At 38.3% G+C, this 18,202-nt stretch overlaps 1 long non-coding RNA gene across 1 annotated transcript; it reads right to left on the bottom strand.

Moving 5' to 3' along the window:
• Nucleotides 1–5,189: 5,189 nt before the first annotated feature.
• LOC119885498 lies at nucleotides 5,190–13,753 on the bottom strand. Its single transcript, XR_005441352.1, has 3 exons — nucleotides 13,345–13,753; nucleotides 6,769–6,913; nucleotides 5,190–5,605 (listed from the first exon to the last, which is right to left on the bottom strand). It is a non-coding gene; the product is annotated as an uncharacterized LOC119885498 (long non-coding RNA).
• Nucleotides 13,754–18,202: the final 4,449 nt, after the last annotated feature.

Genomic DNA, 18,202 nt, shown 5'->3' with positions numbered 1-18,202 from the left:
TTCCAGTGATGGCTGAAATCACTCTCCAACCCCTTGTATTGGTCATGCGATTCATGTGAAGGTGATCAGGAGGTAATAATGAGATCATGTAGTAATTTTAATACATTGTCATTGACTGGAGCCCCTGTATTCATGAGTGTAAGGAAAATGATTGATACTGGATACGAATGCTATTTATGTTTTTGTCTCCTTGGTATAATAATAATATTCTCAATTTAGGGTTCATTTAGAGTGAAGTCTCAGTTTTTAGGAGTGTTTGTGTCAGTGGAATTTGCAGCTGCATAATTTTTGTGACGTGCATAGAAGGGAGAAGAATTATATTGAGTACACTGTCATCACCCAGCCCTTGACAGAGGAGCATCAGAGAAGTATGTGAAGGTTCTCAGACATTCCAGGTCATAGTTGTCCAAGGAAGGTTAAAATCAAGGGCAAGACGTTTCGCTTCTCATCTGAGAGGCTTCTTCAGTTCCAGTCTCTCAAAGCAGTTGTGATAGACAAGACTCTCCTTCAACACTTGAAACAGATGACATTGCCTTGTGTACATAGTCAGATTTGTTTCATTCAAGTTCAGCTGCTGTACATCATTTACTGAGTAAAAAAATGGACTAGTATCACTGTTCTCAGTCCGCACTAACACTGTTGTTAGTGTTACACCCAGCAAGAAAACTCACACTTTCTTCAGGTTGTTGTAGAAATACTTCTCCCAACTTGATTATGTGGTAATTTGTGAATGTAGCACAGATTGGGGTTTTCAAAATTGCACCAATACAGGATTTCTGGAAGTGTACCACTCTTCCATGCTGACGTATGCTCAGAGGAGACTGCACTTAAATGACTCCATGAGGGCCTGTACCTGCCTGCCTGGACTCAAACCATAGGCAACAAATAGTAGGTAAATATGTGATGAATTACTGGGAATAGATCCAGCACATTCTTAATTGTAATGCCATGTTGTTTTTCTGCTCTAGATAGGAAACTATTCTGTGCAGAGCTCAGCAACGAGAATGTTTAATGAAATATTGAGTGGCATAGAAAAGGTGAGTAATGTTGAGATCCATGAAACATCTAACAAATACTGTACCTGTAAGATGTGAAACACTGTGTGTCATACATCTGTGAGTGGTCATGATAATGTTGAAAAATCGTTGTATACACCAGTATTGTCTTCACCTGTATTTCCAGGTATAGCAACTGCATTCACCTAACTAATTAGTGAATTAATGTGCACAGGAACTACACAGTAATACTGTGGGGGTTTTTTTACCTAGGTGAATACAGATACAGTCCACCCCAAAAGTATTGGAACGGTAAAGCAAATTCCTTTGTTTTTGTAGTTCACTCAAGAGACAGAAACATGGGTCATTATTATTGTAAATGATGAAAACATACAGGAGTTACTTTCCTCTCCTCCAGACAGTTTGATGACAGAGAACACGGTACTGAGGTGATTTACAGTGGCTCTGATGAATACACCGTGGGTTCAGGCGAGGACATGAGAGGCATGAGAATAGGAAGTTTGTAGCGAGTTAATTTATAAGTAATATAATACATCATGCATTGTGTTGATAAATCCACAAATATTAGTTTTTGTGAAGTAATTATTCCCGTGTTTTGAACAATGAAACTTGTAATATTTTTTAGGAGATTGGACATTAAGTCCAGTCCCCTTGTTGGTTGTTCCAACACATTCAGAATCCTTATATCATTATAAATAAAGATTATTATTATTACCGCTTAACCTTAACAGGTTGCTGACTTTGTGACCCTTGTAAAATTTATATTTTATTTTATATTTTATTAATACAGAGTTTTATTTTTCTAGCACAGTGTTAACAGTGTTACAATAACATTCTTTCTCAGCTTTCAAGTTTTTTGATGCCACAAAAAATGTATTTAAATAATTAAATTAATATCATAAACATGAGATGACTAGTCGACTCATGAAGGAAAATCTTTAGTCAGTATTCTTAATGTGTTGATTTTAATTTTTAACAATTGCACTTGCATTGCTGCAAAATATAGTGGTCTGGTTGACACAAAATTTGTTGAATAACATTAGCACAGTGTCAAATCCAATGCAGTGATTCCAATCATCTTGCGGAACAATTGCTGACTTAATTTCTTATCATCTAAATCATCTATATATATATATATGTGTGTTTATTTATGGCCATGGGTTGGCCATTAACATCACTAGGGTTAAGGGATCAATTCCAATAACTGTATGGGTAAAAGCATACACCAAATGGCATTCCGAGTGATATAAATGCTTCTGTAAGAGAGTGAGGAAAGCTTCCAGGAACACAGACAGGGAAAACATTAGACAACATTACCAGTTAACTGTCCATCAATACCAGGCTGGACATGACGTCCCTCTCTATTTCAATACTGCAACAACAGGAAGAAGGGTGCTGTGCTCTCACTGGTATTCTACCTATACAGTGTGTGTACACATCCCACTCTCACTGTGTTAATCCTTCTCATTGCTTGTTTACATTCTGTTTGTCCATCAACATCATCATAATATATTGTCACTCTGCATGTGGGTTTGCATCATGTTTATCTGTCGTTGCTCTCTCTCTGTTACATGAGAAAGGTGATGATGTACTGCACTCCTTTATATTCCATCTTGCATTCGCTTAATTTGTATTCATGTGCCACTCACTATTGCTTTTTTTTGTATTTGTTACCAAATAGATATGAAGCAAAATATAACGTATAAAATAAGCATTTTTAAGTTAATTATTTTGGTCCACAACCTTACTGCTTCACTCTCACCATTCCCATCAATCTCGTTTCCAGCAGCAGCTTTTTTGTAGTAAAAAACATGTCAACATGCTTTTTTAAAATGTATTTTTAAGTTTTAAAAGGAAAAAAATAGTCTTTGAGGCAAAATCAGAAATGGTACTTCTTAAGATGAAGGTTGAGCAAGGGAACATTTTTGCCTTTTGATCTTTTGCAGAAGCTCTCAGCCACATTGAGTGAATCATTTCATTGAAATGATTGAGAGGGATGTGTTTTTGATACATTATGTCAGTGGCCTGATTGTCTGAAAGGGGAGAAGCCTGAGTAGCAGAAGAAGAAAGACAAGGAGGCAAGCAGTCAAGCGAAGTGACCCAATGACCAGGAGGCGAGGTGGGATAAACACATTCCAGAGGGCATGTGTTTATCCCTGAGAGACAGAAAGAGATGTAAAGTGAGGAAGAGTAGAATATTGAGGTAGAAAGACAAACAGAAAGCAAAGGAGAAAATGTTTAAATGTACAGTTTAAAAGATGGAGGAGGGTAACAGAAAATTAAAAAGAAGGAGTGAAAGAAATTAGTAAATTTTTCCATAAGGGAGACCCAAAGATTTAGCTTTAAAGTTTTGAACAAGAGAGTATTTGTTAGGTGAAGTGAAATTGTGTGTGTGTAATTTAGAGTGAGACAGAGAAAATGTGTTTGAGAATGTATTTATCCCTTAAGTGAAAAAGAGATTAAACGTCTGTTCCTAAGGAGAAAAAAATAAGTTACTTAGAGCGTTTAATGAGTGAATAGCAAAACAGGAGCTTAGCCGACCGGATAATGCTTCGTTAAGGAGACGCTGATTGGCCTGTTGGCTAAATCCCCCACCAGACGCTCAACAATAATGAGGTCTTTTGTAAAGTTACAAGTGAGGAATCATAAGGGACATGGAGTGGACACTTCTGCAAATATGACAGAAATTATTAATAAATGAATAAAAATACTCAACTGTGCACATTTATAAACCACAGAACATGTATGTGATGGTGAAGTAATTATTCCATCATCTGAGGTTATATTAAAGGAATACTTTAATTTGGGAGATACACTTATTTGCTCTCTTGCTGAGTTAGATGAGAAGATCGATTTGACTTTCATGTCAGTGTTAAGAAGCATATGAAGTAGAAATATAGATGTTTGTACTTTGAACTTTGTACAGATAAGTCTAGTTTTTGTCCTATGCTTACACTCTTTTTGACCAAACTCTAAGTCACTCCAAATGTCTTGATCAGATTGGAGAGCTATCCAGTCTCAAAAAGCATCTAAGAAGCATTAGGGATTGAAATCCCGATTTAATTACTTAAACCACCTCAGGATGTCTAGATGCATTCTGGCCAGATGTGGAAAAGATTTAAGTGCATCAGTCTCTCCAAGATATGTAATGTTTACTCCTCCCATGTTTAACTGTGTCACAGGGCTCTGTGACAATATCTAAAATATATAATTTAATGGCAGATTAATTTAATATTTAATTATGTTAATTAAACTGTAAAATTTAATTAATGTTGTACTGATTTCGTATCAGTTTACCCATCAGTGACCTGTGGCTGATCTATGTGTGTGTATGTAAAGACAATACAACTTTTCTCTACCTAGATAATGGATTAGTGTCTTGGAACTGTGGAAATATCTTTTTATTTTTAAAACTATTTCTGAACAGGAGCCAGGGCAAGCTCACCTGTAGGCATCTGTCATTAGCACATATTGAAAGTGTGTAAATACTGTTATTGTCTGAAAGGGAGACAAAGGTTCTGCACTGCAGGTTTAAGATACAAGAGTGGTATCAAACTTCTAAAGCAAATAAATATATTTTCCCAAAATGTTTTTTTTGTGAACACAAGATTGAGAAATTCACAAAACTTTAATGATTCGAACATCTTTAAAAATCAAAAATTAAATTGCATCAGAAATCCTGTCACATATTGTCTTTGACAGCACCTGCTGATGGTTTCCCTCTGGACATTTCTTTGCATCTCTGACGTACAATTTACTGTGCTGCTGTATGTGCTTTTTAGGTCTTGCCTCTATACTAAGTTTCCTCACAGAATATCCATTTACAAGAATTTAACTGTATTAAACTCAAAATGTCACGTGGTATCTAATGTGATAGATATCCTTGTTACATGTGAAAAAAAGAGTGTCATGCACATGCATGGACAGAGTACCAGACTCTGGAGGACACAACTCTCTCAGAAAATGCTCTGCAAAACACAGCCTTGGTAACAGATCAACTTTCTGTCATATGCTCTGCAGCAATGATTATTACCATGGCAACATTATCAAAAGTTGCATGGCAACATTCATAAGCATGCCAGTCAGATCTGAACAGTAATGATCTATCCTTCCTTTATCATTTTCATTCTGTGCAGAGGGACTGATAATACCACGGTTTAACATCACATGTCATATTGCTTCTTTATTGTTATGGCAAAAGTATATTTAACTAAAGGCTGTTATGAAAATGTAATACACAAAGCTCATATATTTGAATGTGAAAGTGGACAGCAACAGAGAAAACAGAAGAAAGAAAACAGCATCCAGAATTGGGGCTTTAATGAAGCCATATTTTTGCCTAAAGGTAATTTGGCAATGATAAACAAAAAACACATTTATTGTTCTGGCTGTTTTGAATTTAGACCATAAAACACAGCTTAGCAGCAATATTAGGACAGGACATCCTGCCCCTTTTTGTGTGATCAACCATAAAGCTGTCATCTGCACTTCTTTCCACCCTTCAGTTTCCAATATTTCAGTGTCCTCATTATCAGTTCACATGACTGTTAATGGCTGCATTCAAAAGGAGAATCCTGGAACCTGCTGTCCTGAAAAAAAAAAAAAAAACTTATTAGGGAAGATGTTTTGTATTTTACTGCCCTGGGCGTTTAAACAATATGTTCTTTACGCTAACTTAGTTTTCAGATTATTCCGACACCACATGAGGCAGTGGCAGTTGCGCCAGTCACATTCAAGATCAACATGGCTAACGTTAATCAGGATACATTCACTGGCAACTAAAGAAAGGCTTTCTTAAAGCTTTCTGTCAGAAAGGCTTTAGGGAGTCAGGTGACATAGTATAATAAGCCCAAGAAGGGAGCAGGTTTGGTGGATGAATGGGTCAGCCGCAGCCACAGGCAGGGCTCAAGTGAGACAAAAAAAATCGGCCCTAGCATTTTTGCCCTAGACCGGCCCTCCACCCTCTATTAGCAAACCATCCTTGTTGTCCCCTTAAATTTGCGTACTGTAGTATTCCACCAAACCACTGGAAAGCTGATTAAGTACTGTGCACAAGTGGATCAGTGCAAGTGGACCAATTCACTTGCTTTTGACTGACGCCAATGTGATCAGAGGTGGCTGTAGAGTACACAGTATCCATACTTAAGTAGTCTACTGTTTGCTGTTCCTCCCTGTCTCTAACCCCCACTGCTACCTCAACAACCTATCTTGACTAGACAATAACATAGAGATGGAGAGATTATTACAATGAATTGGGCAGGGTATTGACATGATTATAAATTCAGATCCAGAATTGTTGGAATTCCCTGACAAAAATGTGCAAAAAGCTGTACATCATACTGGTATTGACCAAATAGTTCCAGCATGGAGCTGTTCCATCTTATTTCTATGGATACTTACTAACTATTCACAGATTTCAAGTATCCAAATACTGATGATAACTATTGCATAAAATGTTTTATGCTGAAATGATCACTATTTTGTTTTATATTAATGTTGGAAGAGGAGTAATAGAGCTGTATATGTGACTGAGCAATAAAATAAAGGGTGTGCTTGTTTGTTTGGCGAGTTTGAACTACACTTGACCTCTCTGCATGTGCACTGGCGCTGAGGCGCCCACCACGTGAATGTGTATTTTTACTGGACAGCAGCACCAAGCAGGTTAAACATACTGTAGGAGGGGAAAGGTTTGGAGTAGGCTAGTTGTAGGCCTGCATTACCCCATAGATAGCAGTAACCGTAATATTTATACCTGTTACGGCCCTAGAGCCGTGGGCCCTGTGTTTTGTTTTGGTGCGTCTTTCTCCTGAAGTTCTCCAGGTACTTCCCTTCCCCCTCCTGCCTTGCAGGTGCAACTAGTAATGGGCAGCAGCTGCACCTGATTCCCCAATCAGTACCTGGAGGATAAGAGCACAAGGAGAGTACAGCAAGTATTTTATGTGGCTGGTCTTGAAAGGCCAGCCTGTGTGGCTGCTGACCAGTGGGTCAGATTGCGGCGCTCGGGTGCCGCAGGAGTGGAGCTGTGGGCTCACATACTCCCTCGGAAGAGGGAGGGTGTTAAAGGTGTTTTTATTTAAGTGTTTGTGTCTCTTCTGTTCCTCTATGATCTTCGTTTTTCTCTTTTGACCCAGTTTTCATTTGTATTTGTTACTCCTCTCTTCACCTCTGGGCTTGAGCGACGTGATACCACATACCTAATAAAAGTAAATATATACATTTCCCCCCATAAAAATAAGTAGGCATACATTTCAGCACAGTAGAGCTACAGATGTATTTTACAGCCTTTATCAAGGGAACCATAGCCTTATAATTTAAATAATGATACAATATGAACTAGGGCACAGCTAAGTCAATGCTAATGTTGCTATGCTATTTGCTATAAAATTCACCTGCCAAGTTCTTGTCAGCTTTTACAAAGGAGAAATAAAAAGCATCCTAACTGTAAACATCACAAACTAGCATGGGATTTGCACGGCCCAGGACCTGAGGGCTCTGGAGCGGGTGAATAAAATTGCTCAGAAGATCATTTGTACCCATCTCCCGGGCATCAGTGATATCTGTGAGGTGAGGTGCCTATGCAAAGCCCAAAGGATACTGAAGGACAGTACCCACCCAGCCACAGCCTGTTCACCCTGCTCCCTTCTTCGAAGAGATACAGAAGTTTCTGCTGCCGCACCTCCAGACTGCAGTGCAGCTTTCCTCCCAAGTTATCTTGACTCTTAAGCTCAAATTCATCCTCAGCACTGCTTCACTGAATATAGTTTATAATTAAATGTCTTCTATATTAATGTATATTGTCTGCTATGTAGCAAAAAAGAGTTACAAACTTAATTTCACTCTGTAACCTGTTTTCTACCTACCTATTTGGTATTGACTCACTGAGTTAGCACCATCATTAGCTGATGGTCTGACTTTATGAAAGTGTTACTATAATGTTATTTTGAAAATTATGGTCCCATTTAGGGTAAAATAGATGATAAAGAAGGGTATGCTATAGTGCGTGGCTATGGTTTGATTGGCAAGCTGCAACCAAGGCGATGTGTCAGGTGTTGCAATTCTGGTTAAAAAAAAAACAAGATGGTGATGGCCAAAAAGTCGAGGCTTCAAAGTCCACAAACCAATGAGCAACTTCATTAATTAATTATTAATTAATAGAAAGACAAACAGAAAAATGCTAGCATGGTCCTTTAAATAATCCTGATGTCATGACTAGTGGTAGCTGTGACTGTTCAGAGCGGCATGAAACCATGCATGAATGGAAATGGAGAAACAGGCTAACTAATGAGATTGTGTGCTAAATTGTTAGAGATGGGTATTGCCCCATGAGCTATAAAGGCTCCTATCTATCTATCTATCTATCTATCTATCTATCTATCTATCTATCTATCTATCTATCTATCTATCTATCTATCTATCTATCTATCTATCTGTCTGTCTGTCTGTCTGTCTGTCTGTCTGTCTGCATGTGAAGGAAATAGCTTGATGGATTAACAGAGTGCATGAACAGCAAACTACAAGTTGGGCTTGTGGAGCTGTGAATGTTACATTTGATCAATTTGACAGAAATCTTGTCTAAATCCAAATCAATATCTACTTTATTTGCCCTTGCTTAGGTTAACCATTATCACTGAAAAAGAATATATTTGTATCTCTCCCTTTATTGCCATCTGCCACATGTATGAATGTGTAAATGGTGTCCCTTCCCTAAAGCAGAACCAAACAAATAAAGATAGTCTAATTATAAAACGTTTTTCTGCTCAGAAACTAACCGTCCCCCTTGCCTATAATGCTGGTGTTTACTAGGAAGTGGTGCATTTATTTCAGTTTAATCCCTCTCTCTGGCCAGCCAGGGCAGTCAGATGACAGGCACTAATCTCTGGACTGCCTGCCTGACTGACTGCCTGCTTGCTAATATAGGATTAAAAGCCTCCATCACGTAGCAGACTCTCAACCCAACAAGTGGGTGGAGTGGAGAGGTCGACCCTGAAGCAGGCAGATGATGAGCTGTGTCATCTCTTTTTCACCTCTTACCTCTTTCATTCTCTCTCCTCTTTCTCTGTAAATGTTTGTGGTCCTTCGCTTCTGTAATATTTCAAGCACTTAATCTCAGATTTGAATTCAATTACACTTTATTTGTAATGTCAAGCAAGGTGCAACAACTTCCTTTAAGGCCACATTTTCAGGTACATGACAAAATTTTCAGGTATGTCAAACAATAAAATTCTATTTTTCTATAATTGTCCAAAGGGACCAGCATCTCATCTTTGGGGCAGAATTTGTTCCCCTCAACATATAAAACATTTTTGTCATCAGGAATGGACATTATTTATGATACATGTATTTAAAATATGTATCTCAGTAATTATTTGATTGCTTATAAAGTATGTATCAAAATACTTTAGTGTTTGTATTTAGCTGTTTAAAAATACAATACTGTAAAATACTGTGAGAACTCTATATGATGACATCATAAAAATGTTCACCAAACACCTTTATTACCAAACACCAAGTAACTAAATTAGGATAAAATTATGAGTCATTAGCAAACTGTTGGTTACTTTAAAGCTAACCTTCATCTGGGTGATCACAGGAATATGTGAATATCTGATCTCTTGACTGGTTGCATATGTCAAATGACACATTAGGTTCTCAAACACTGTCCACTTAATCAACTGAGTTAGTGTACTGGTGAAGGGATAAATCAAATAGACCGATAGGTTTGTGAAATGATTTCATGGTACCTTTGGAAAAGTATTTTTAGTATTTTTGAAGCAAAAAAATACAGTAGTTTATTTTGATACATGGCGTGGCAGCTGTATTTTGTATTTTGCTTTATTTTGATACACTTTAGGGTATCTTATTTTAAGCATTTTGATGTATCTTTGCCCAACATTATCTGTTGTGGTATCATCTATACCTGAACGAGGAGCTCCAGTAGAGTCATCTTCAGCTGCTGTGTGGGACAATTATTATTATTTGATGTGGACCGTGCATAACATTTAATAAAATTAAAACAAGTACAAGAAGTGTCAGTACCAGTGTACTAAAACTATTTAAAATGACGGCAGTGGAAAATGTTCACTTGCCAGCACTTTCGCCATCTCTTTCACCTCCACCAAAATACTTGCGTAAAAATTGAAGATAATGTGGAAGATTACATTACTTAAGGCCTTACAGACAGCCGGAACGTGGCGACAGAGAATGCTGCAGTTTACACCCGCATTTAGCTAGTTTATGCTGCTTCCTATGTGAAGAAAATGGTTAGGAATTTCCATGAAAATCCATTGGCTTAAGCAGGCTGTGACATTCATGCCTGCTCTTGAGCCTGAACTCAACAGCAACAACAACAACGCAGTTAATAAAATGGAGTCCGCCAACACCAAAAAATGACTGGCTACCAGCACAACACAGACTCCAACACAAAGTCCATGTAAGGACAGGTAAGATAACATTACCGGAAATCACGTGAAATTGTGATTTTAACGCGATCCATATTACTATCCTAGGAAGCCTACCGATAAGATGTCACAGCGTTAATTTTAGCCTACAAGAAATGATGTAACCGTTTTTAGCCATGCTGAAATAAACAATGGTAAACTACTGATAAAAATGTAAACTACAACAACACATGAAATTAATGCAAAAGACTATCTTTCAGGATGTCATGCTACGAGCATGGATTAGTTCAACGTCAAGCTGATAAAAATATTAGTGATAACGTTGCAGTGGGAGTTCAGCTGAGCTTCTAGCATTTTGTGTGATGCAGTCTCTGGTGTTTTAGCTTGCTCATTATTTTCAGCATGCACACAAGTCGTAGTGGTTGCAATCTGAATCCAAACTGCTAGAGGCCACTGAAAACTACACATGACCCCATTACCATAACCTTTTGTGTGCTCTCTTCATCAACCTTCTAATTCTTTCAGCACCTGATGGGTATATTCTTTTAGACACTTTCACCTGTGGACCGTTCGGGCACTTTATATACTTACGTAATTGGTTGTCAGTTTTGAATCAAACAAACGTGATAATCCTCACTTGTAAGAAAACACTGCCAGTTGCTAACATTACATTAGCAACAACAAGTACCAGTTCATTGTAGATAAATAATTTAGGGTTGCCAGGTCAGAAGATCAGTCACATTCAGCGACTGATTAATGAGTTTGGGGGCCCCCTGGCGGCTGCAGGGCACTAAGCAGCTGATTAGATGGCTATAAGAAGGGCCAGCTCTGACCACACACTCACTATGCACACAAAAAGGAGCTAGTCTATAGCGACAGTGTGTGTTGGGGATAATGTTAAATTAAAATGCCTCTGCCCCTGTTTGGGAGTATTTGGGTTTAGTCCCGATGATAATGGTGAGCAAGCTAATACGATCAAAGCTGTATGCACATCATCTCCGTTAAGCCCCCACGACTACAAAACATGTCAAAGTTGGCTAAAAACAGACGGCATTGCAAGCTAGACACAAGCACAATACATGCTACAGTGACTTCTATCACCTGCAGCTCAGCTATGTTTTATTTTGTTTTTTACACAAATGCCATCATTCACCTTACATTAAATGTGAAGAAGGTATGAAGCTATGACAAAGCCTAGCCTCCACCACTTCTTACTAGTCACAGCCTGCTCACAAGCTAGCATATCTTGCTCATTAGCAAAAAGCATGCTGCACTTTCTTCTGCAATTTACATAATGTTGTGGCAAGCAGTATTTGTTGTTTGTATCTGTAATCCTGGAGGCCAGTGACATTAAAGAGGGATCCAAGAAAGTGCAATAATGCTGCTGTGTGGCCACCAGGTAAATTTCACCCCCACTATGGTCAACTATTAAATATTTTCATATGTTAGTTCTTAGCTGAGCTAAAGTTGGGCTTCCAGTGGGGAGTTTGGTTTATCTGGCAGTTCAGCTGTTTCCTGTATTACATTAAAGGGGCATTATGTAGTTTTCAGTGGCCACTAGCGGTGCGGTTCTAACATTGCAACCAGGTGTGTGCTCGTATGTGTGCTCTCGTGAACTCATGAGCGAGCATAATCCGAAACACAACCACTTTCATACAGAAATACCACAATAAACGCAGAAACACCAACATGCAGGATGTGGCTTTTCTCCAGACATGTTCATGACATGTTACTAGAACGTTTGCGGTTCAGAGGCAGATCAACACTGTCGCCGTACCTTTCATTCAGCGCTGCAAGCCGCATATTGCCTCAATACTCCCGAAAAAAGGCAGAGTGACAGCCGCTATAGACAGACAGGGAGAACAAACAGAGCTGGAAACTCAGGTAAACTCCCACTGCAACGATACAGTAATAGTTTTATCAACTATAGGTTGAACTAATCCATGCTCGTTACATGATAACGTTACATTTACTGCATTTAGCCGACATGCTACATTGTTAGCTCGCCTGCTGATCTGTCACCGGAGGCTCAGCAATGTCAGCACAGCTACATTGTACTATTGGATGATAATGAAACAGTCAGTGAGCTGGACTGAATATTATAACAAGATTGTGTCATACTTTATAAAAGTTAGACCGCAGTAAGTAACTTTACTGTAACTAGTGATAGTGGATGGCTCTTCCTCTGTGTTGTTGTGACCTTTTTGTGGCAGTATTGTATATTATGTGGGTCACGTTAGTTACAGCGACTGAGAGGTGGAGAAGCTGTGTACCTGAATATTGGTAAAACCACAATAAACCTAAAGTGAAAGTTATGAAGAAAACAGCGGCAGGTCCGAGCTACTGTAGCGTTAGCTGGCTGCTCCTGGCTGCATCAATATAGGCCAAATCGCTCCACATTTGCTTTTTGCCGTTGCATCCTTTCTTGCAGGCTAAATCAACAGTGGTACACAGGATAGTAACACGGGTCGCTTTAGCTGGTGAAGTAATGTGAAAAGTGATACAACTTTGCACCGGATAACATTAGCAACTGCTCAACGTTAGCAGGCGAGCTAACATGACTTTCTCTGTGTTTCTCCAGCTTTACTAATGCTCACTTTGTTCTTACTCGACATCATCTGAACCTGTTTGGTCTGATGGGCTTCAGCACATAAACCTTTATTGTTGTTTTGTATCCTTACGTGGAGCCTGTGTTTTGCTGTGAGCCGGTTGTTTTATGGTGTTAGTGGACTGCATGTCATTAGCTGCCGTGTTTTCGCTGTACAAGAAAGCCTCGAGAGCGCGCACAGAGCTGAATCCGACCTGGAGACCACACATTCAAAGCAGAATAGTGGCTGATGCAAGCAACGGAGAAAACAGGCGTGTGCTTCATTTCTAAGTGAGTTTTGAGCCCAGTGACAATAAGGCAATGAATTTGATTAAAAACTTACATATAGTCCCTTTAAGGAAATGCATTATGAGTTGAAGCTGTCTTCCTCTTTCACACTCTGTCACTTTTCAGTGTGTTGTAATCTGCCTCTCTCTTTGTCATAAACACTCTTGTTGTCTCTTGTTTTTCCTCCCACTCTTCCAAGCTGTCTCTCTATGTCTTTCTCATTTATCTCAATTTCTTGTCTACCACAACAAGAAACAAATGAAAAGCAAATAAGTTATAAATTTGCATTGATAACATGTTCATAACCACAGTATATTGTATATACATATGTATATACAGCACCAAAAATGTGACAAGATCCTACTTTACAATTCTGTGCAAAGGCAGAAACAAATATGATTTCAATGATATCAAAACAAATGGCATTGTTTGACATTAAACACAGCCTTGCATTTGTTCTTTCTCTCTCTGACTCTTTCAGGAAGTCTACCATCTAGATGTTTGTCAGTTTTCCTGTCACATGACCTTCCGTCCAACAACACTAACAGCGGCTGTTCAAACGTAACACCCTTCATGGTGTTACAGCCTGCAGTCTGCACTTCATCTTGGCTGCAGGCTGGGGTTTGTCAGATGGAAAGATAGACTAATAGAAACAAAAAGACAATAAATAAATAAATAAACATTTTATTTAATTATTGCGCTACAAGTTAGAATGTATTTCAACATTGCATTCTTTCCCAATTTATTTTCCTGTTGCACTCTTGCACAATTATTCTGGAGCTTACTGAGAGCTGTTTCTTTTTACTTTTTTCTTTCTCTCTGGTCCTATAGCTACTGTCTATCAAAAATGTGCAAACAGGAAAGGTGACTTGAAAAAGTTTTGTAGTTTGCTGTAGTCAGCTTGATTTTGCAGCAGTTTGAGTGGATTCCAAAAGTGAAGTGAAACCTTTACTGTGGTCAGTCTGTATGCTCATTGTGTTCTAAATACTCATATTTTTATATCAAAATATATAAGCTCAGTTAGTTTTACCTCTGGTGCACACAACTTCGTTTTTCTTACCTTGGAGTGTTGGTTCTAGCCTTGGTGGTGAGATCTGTAAATGTTCCTCTATCGACAGCACAGAGGGTGCTTTTGCCTCAGCTACTACTAAAATAGTTGATCACTAAAAAGATTATCCTGAGGACCTTAAAGGAAAACTTTGAAAAGCTTTGGCTATTGATTCTATCAGTTTTGATAACACTGTATTCATGAATATAATTGCTAAGATCTCAGGATTTGGCAACAAACTCCAACAGTTAGAAGATACGGGCTGTAAAAAAGCCAACAGGTTAGCAAGATTATCTAAACCATTTTAAGTGAAAGTTAAATCAAAAGCAAGCACACCTGTAACATCATAAATATGCCTTCACTGCACAGGAAAACGGGAAGTGACAACAAGCATAAAACTGTCCAGTACACAGTGGATCTACATTGTTGACTCAATCTGTCATCAAGATAAATGTTGACTACAGTTTCAAATCTGTATCCAGAGACAATAAATTGTCTGAACTTCATTCTATCTTGATTTGCCTAAGGCTATAGAGTAAACAAAGCACAGCCTCCACAGCACCAAATATGTTTGCATCCAAGTTTGACAGACATCAACCAAAATTTGCATGAAAGCACATGTTTGAACATGCACTGAGAGTTCATGGCCATGAGTTAATGACCACAAGTGATGGCCGAGCGCTGCAGTCTAACCATACCTATTTACCTGGCATCTAGGACAGGAAGCATTATACTGTTAGTATTATAGCTAGTAACTATTATAGCTAGTAACTAGCTTGTGTCCATATTAGAAATGATGCACCAAAAGGTAATCATAATATCAACTATTATCACTCACAATGCAGATTCACTGACCCCCCAACATGTTACATTCTAGATGCAAACTGTCTGAGTGCAAAATTTACAAAGAGGAAAGAAATGCTTTGCATAATGTGTAGATTTAACTAATCCCATTCCATTGCTAACAAGCGTTAAGTTAATAAAAAAAAAAAACAATATTTATTGAAACACTGGCTGCCCATTTTATATATATTTAGGATTCCAAATAAGGTAGTCATCAGTGCATCAATACAGTACAAAATGTTTGCAGCAGAAAACAGACCAATAAAGAATGTTACAGCCTTTTTACTGTGTCACAATAAAAAGATGAGAGCAAAGGTCAAACTACATCGACTGCCTCACTCTTAGTTTGTGGTTATTTACCAGAGCCATAAGACGATGGCATGGTTCTATTTTAGTTTTATTTATACAGAATATGCCAAGCACAAGCATTGATGTTAGACATTTTGAACAAGTTTTGAAGACTGTTGAAGTGAGTCTGAATCTCTATTTTGCAATTCTAACAACCATTCGCAGTGATTAATGTAGGATGGACTCACATTGTAAAGTGTTACCAACTTTTCTGTGCAAACATGATCTAATAGTATAGGTGTGCCCTGCTGTCAAATGAGGCAGTAAAAAGATTTAAGAAGGAGCTTGTAATGGAGATTTCCATGTAGAAAACACAGGACATCTCCAGTGAGAGAAGCTCCAAGAAAAAGTTACTAATTAATGAAATGGTTAGATATGATTGACTGCAATTCAGTGTCAGAAAAGGTGCCCAACTGACCTGTGTCTCCCAAAAAGCCCCCCCCCCCTTCTCATCCAACATGACAAGCCATATCTTGTGTACAACTGGCATATGTGTGGTTGCCCTGTTAAGTAGAGATAAAGTACTTTAGAAGCGTGTAACTTATCTTTGTGGTTTGGAGTTTAATTTTATTCCTACAGTAGATGCAATTACTTGTATAACATATATCAGCCTTACTGTTTACTGATCACTGTTACAGTCATACTGGAGCTGCATTTGAGCTGAGTTAAGTTGCCGCTGATGCAAACTAAACATTTTCTGCTGTGCCAGTTGCTCAAGACTCTGCTTCAGTTTTGTTGTTGAACATGCTGTACAAATAAACTTACCTTGCTTTACCTTGGCATGAGTATCCCCACCCTTTGCAGACACTGTCCTTACTTGTTGCACCAGTAATCGACATTGTCTCTTGTGTTTACTCTTGCAGACACTGTGTCACAATCATTTTGACAATGTTTTAATGATTTATGAACAGTCTTCAAATAGCACCTGTCTCTAGTTGCTTTCCTGTCTCATTACTGTGCAGATACATAAAACAAAACTGCATCGGCAGGTCTCATTGTCAGTAACTGAGGAAAGGTCAACACATGCAACTGTAACACAACAGAACACTCAGATCCTTGAGTGCTACTTTATTATCAAGACCAGACTACTTCATTTGATCGGAGAGTAAGCAGGATGTTTGGTTCCTTGGGACAGATTTCAGTGGTCATACTGAGTCATTTGGATGATGCAAAGTTGTCTTTAGTAACAAGTATGTGCGTGTTTGTGTCAGTGTGGATGTGCTTGCATGTGTGCATGTTTTGCGCGCGCGCGTGTGTGCGCATTATGGAGATCCTAAACAAATCTGGCCCTTAGTGCTTATATAACAGGCAGAGAAATGATGTGCTCTACAACCGCCTGTCAGTCTGTTGATATTTGTGTGTATGCGTGTCTGTTGGTGTCTCTGTCTTTTGGCATGTGAAATGCTCCCTAAATGTGAAGATACTTTCATGTTATATTGACATATACTGCATATCTGTAATGACACACTATAAATACATAACATACAGCTACACATTATCGCAGGGGTGCAAACTCGTCCGGGGTGAAAAAGAAGGAGGAGGTGGCTACAAGGAGCACATGTTGGCACAATGGCATTCTGGCTCTGGGTAAATGGACATCAGTCCACTGGAGAGGCACTATCCACAACCTGGAGCAGGAACTAGTATAAATGAGTGTATTAATATAATATTATAACATTAAATCAATAGTAAAGTGTTCATTTAATAGTATACTGTTAGTATAATGTTAACATATGAATAATAAAGTGTTACTATATTGATTATAATGTCAAATAATAGTATATAATAAATAATATACTTTATAGCTTACCACATTTAAAATATTATTTCCAGTTATAGCAGTTTAATTTCTGTGGATTGTTTTCATTCATTAAATTATTGTGCAAGAAATTTGCCCTACATTGGTCTCTGATTTGTTAATGGTAAGTAGGTCTACTAACTCTTCAATAATCATACTTGTTTATGCAGAACAATGAGTTCAACATTTCCAAAGTTTGCTGCAGCTCAAACGTCTGGCTGTGATTTGTATGTTCATGGAAAGTAACAATGATGAGCACATTGGCTTTATGAAAAGTATAACATGTTTCAACAAATGGCACCAGACATAGCTAAATGACGAGCTAGCCACTCTCAAACCTTCTTCATCTTATCCCCATTTTTCTTCTGTCTTACTGTTTCAGGTGCAGACAACGCATCTCTGTTTTTGTAAAACGAGCTGCTCACAGAGAGACTTCTGAAAAACTCAACTGATTTACATGAATCACATACTGTAAATAGCCTGTTTTTCGGATTCAAAGCACCGCAAGGTGAGTTTGCACCTCTGTTATCAGGGCATTTATGTTATAACAACTGAAGTTGGTATTTATAACAAGAAGGGTTTATATGTTATTATAACAGCACCACAAGTCCAAAGAGAAGACTGGCCTATATAGAAATTGACAATGAATTGATACTTGTGGTTAATTCAGGTCCCAGAGTTTAAAATGACAGGTGTATCAACTTCTGGGAGCAAACACATTTTGAGTAGCTTCTCTGTCAGAAATGCAACTGAAGAAGAGCAATTTGTATATTTGTTTATAGCGCAGCCAAACAAATTAGTAAACATTTTTTCATGAGAAAGATTAACACCCAATATCCACCAGACACATGACCAATTTGTCCAGTTGGTCAGTTT

Source organism: Micropterus salmoides, unplaced genomic scaffold (genome assembly GCF_014851395.1).
Source record: "Micropterus salmoides isolate LMB-PRFRI ecotype aquatic unplaced genomic scaffold, ASM1485139v1 Ms_hic_scaffold_4, whole genome shotgun sequence".
NCBI classification, from domain to species: Eukaryota; Metazoa; Chordata; class Actinopteri; order Centrarchiformes; family Centrarchidae; genus Micropterus; species Micropterus salmoides.
This window is presented reverse-complemented; position numbering and strand designations above follow the sequence as displayed.